Raw genomic sequence first — 3815 nt, 5'->3', positions numbered from 1 at the left:
TATATATATATATATATATATATATATATATATATATATATATATATGTTGACTGTAGTCATTTACTAATTTCCATGATTGCTAAGGTCACTAACAAGTAATAATTAAAGTGGCTCCTCGCCACTTGCAGTGCTTTTGTCTTGTTTACTGAAGTTGAGGCTTTCACGCGTGAGCGACATAAATGGTTAGTGAGGCCTGAACCGCTGTGGAAACCCTAATGGTGGACCCTACCTTCAAATGTCAGCAACAGCACCTATCTGCGTCTGTAGCCTAAACCAGATCACCTACCACGGCCATATCTTTCTATCGATTTGGATAAATATAACTAAATAACTAATACTAGTAGTACTTTTAAAAAAAGACTAATACTAGTAGTAATAGATTGTTCATGTATAGGTGTTTTTAGAGTTTGAGTTTATCATATATGCTTCTAACTTGTTTAAGATTCATCACCCATATGGTCCTAGAAGTGGACCGAGTCTCCCACAGGTAGCTAGTTTGAGATTGATTGTTAACATGAGGTGAGTTTGATTCGTTTGAGAAATAAAAAATCGTGGTAAGTGGAGAATGGTGAGGTGTAAACACTGAACAAACAGAAAAACAATGGCATTGCGTCAATTCACCAACCCACCAAAGGGCAAAGGACTATTTTAGGAGACAGCATTTTGCATGGGCTGACCTCAAAGTGTTTGGGCCAATGAGCTTAGAGCCCTTAACTTTTTACCTGCATGGGCTCACAAAAAAAAAACAACCTTCTTTACATCCTAACGGTGATTGACTATCAAATCTAATTAACTTCATATTTAAAAATTATGTAATGATAAGAGATCTTAGTCAAGATTTTGAAAACTTTGGGTCTTAAATTCAAGTCTTATAATGTGTGTTTTCTATTTAATTTTATGTTACTATGTTATTTATTTATTATTTTTTAAATGTAATAATTATTTTATATATTATATATATTAAGAAAGATATTATCGAATTTTGAGTTTTACTTATATATATGTAATTTTATAAAAATAACTTCATATTAATAAATTTAGAATTTCTTTAATCTAATAGCAATTCTTTTTTTAGGAGTACCAAAATTTTATAAATTAGAGGATTTGTAGTTTTTGAATGCACTAAAGATCTTGCATTCTATTTGTAAACCACATTTGACAGTAAAAGCATGCACAATATTAAATAACTAATCATGTAATATTGGCCAAAAAAATAATTCTATAATAAAAATATCTAAAGATGTGCCTTTGTTTGACTTTACCGAACCGCATGGCAAATTGGCAATTCACAATCAGAATATGTTCTCCGAAAAGAAAGAAAAAGGAAAGAGAATACGCTTGTTAGTGTCAAGGTAGTGAGTCTATTCTATAATCTATAACATACTTAAGGAAAGCCTTAAAAAAGACTTCCTCCTCTAGCCACGTGGAAGGCATAAGAAAAAAGAGAAAAAGGAAAGAGAAAGAGAGGTAGAAAGAGAAAGAAAAAAATAGGTAGAAAGAAAATCGTGTGCAATGCACAAGTCATAGTCTAATATAGTTCAACAGGATGTTGTCACTTGTCAGTCTATAAAGAAGAGGAAAAAAGGGGCAAATCTTCTCAAATCAACTTTCAGAGATTTGAACAAATTTCATACGGATAATGGTTTATTGTCATCAAATTCACCTAGACACTATTGCTTCTGTAAATTTTGATTGGTAAAATTAGCAAATCTTTTAGTAATAATGAAACGTGCCCTAGTCTGTGCTCCATTCACAAAATCTTTCCACGTGGCTTGGTGGATCCTACGCATTTTTCTAAATACAATAAACGACATAGTTTTGATTTTCATCTAAAATCTTAACCTAATCAGGCAACCCTTTTCTCTTTTCTTCATTTTGCTCTCCTCTTTTTCTCCAAGTAACCCTAGCAACCAACCCCTTTCTCTCAACCCTCCCTCCCTTCAGTCTCGATGTCGTCGCCTTCGTCAGCATAGGCTTTTCCAACAAAGGCTCCATCTTTCCTTCCCCTTCCTCTTTTCTTGTCTTCCCCTTTCTTTCTACCGCTAGTTTCCTCTCTTTCTTAAAAAGCCTAGCCATCGTTCTTCCTCTTGGGTGCAAGATCTCCTTCACTTTTAAAATTATATAAATACCTCAAAATCTATCCTATCCATATCACCCATCTCTCTCTCTAAAAAAATATTTTTCTCTCCAATAATCCATTCAATTAAGTAATTTTAATTCAATAACTCTCATTTTATTTTTGTTTTGTTTGTATTCTTTATGCATTCATGTTTCTTTCTTCTACAATAAGTGATCTAAAAAATGAATAATCTTTGCTAAATTGAATTTGGAATTGATTTATTCGGTATTTAATGTGTTATGTTTGATCTTGGTGTTTTTATTCTTCTAGAAGGTGTTGGATTTAGTTTTAATGGGTGGTGATGATTGGTGATTTTCAAGGGAGCTTCACATTATTGGATTATGTGTTATTGAGAGCTAAAGACTCTCGACTTTGTTTTTTGGTGTTTTTTTAGTGGTTTGTACTTTGCTTCCTTGGAAAACATTATTATAAAGTTTTTATAAAAAATAATAATTTTTAAAATTAAATTAAAACTATTTGATAAAATAAATAATGTAAGCTCTAATTTTGATTAAAATTACTATAAACGATATTTATATTATCTTCAATCATCTAATAAATCAAAGTGGAATAAGTCTATTTTAAGCTTATATACGATTTTAGATGTTAAAATAAAAAAATTTATACAAAAATGGAACAGCTCTCAATTAATGGTTTTAGATTTTTTGTTTCCTAAAAAAGAAGAGAAAAGAAGAAATGATGTATTTAATATTAAATTTTTTTTTGTAGAGAGAAAACCTTTTAAGTAGAGTTGAATGTAGCTTTAAATTTTATCTTTTTTTTCTTAATCTTTATAAGAAAAAAAATACAAGATTTTGTTATTTTATTGAATTTTTTTAATAGTTTTTGTAGAGAGAGAGAGGTAAAATAGGAATAAGAGATTGCAATTTACATTGGAGAATGGTGACTTGCAAAAAGAGAAAGAGGAGAGGGAGATCAATTAAGAGAGAGATGTATTTTTTAAAAAGCTTACATGTGTTTAAAAAAAAAGAGAAAGCTCATTTTTAGAGCTTTTTTTATTTTTTTTTAAAAGTTACTTATTTTGTTTTTAAAATCCTCTCAAAATCTGAAAAAAGCCAAGCACTAATACTCAATTCAATCAATGATTCATAACCGTTAATGCATCATAATGCACCACTTCATTAATGAGAAAATTAAAACCTTTAGGGTTTTGAAAATAAATATTAAAAAGTCTTTAATGATTAATGAATTAAAAAATGAAAAATTTTCACTCTCTCTAAACTCTCTTCCATTCTTCTCTTAAACCCCTATCTCTTGTTATTCATCTTCAGAAAATCTAGCTTTTTCTTTAAAGTTGAAAGTTTAGAATAATTAAAAATATTTTTCTACAGAAGATTCTACTTTATTCTCTAATTTTACTCAATAAATAAATTAATTATAATTTATACACGAGAACGACTTTATCCTTGTTATTGCAAAAGATGGAATTAAAGTTGTGTCTTAGACGTGTAAGCAATCAAACGCTTGGACGACGATGATGATGCATTCGAAATGATTTCCTAACAATGAGAGGATAGAAATTTGCCCCCAAACACCCCTTTGAATCAACTACTGATCTGAAGACAGGAGAGGCAAGATTTGATTTGCAAACCTCCAACGTATGTAAGAAATAAACTTTTTGGTAATGTGCTTGCAAAATATTTTTGTGGTTTCAAATTTCACTTTGAATTTTT

The sequence above is a fragment of the Theobroma cacao genome, chromosome 1 (assembly GCF_000208745.1).
Source record: "Theobroma cacao cultivar B97-61/B2 chromosome 1, Criollo_cocoa_genome_V2, whole genome shotgun sequence".
Taxonomy (NCBI): Eukaryota; Viridiplantae; Streptophyta; class Magnoliopsida; order Malvales; family Malvaceae; genus Theobroma; species Theobroma cacao.
The sequence above is the reverse complement of the archived record's forward strand: the minus strand, read 5'-3'. Positions refer to the sequence as shown.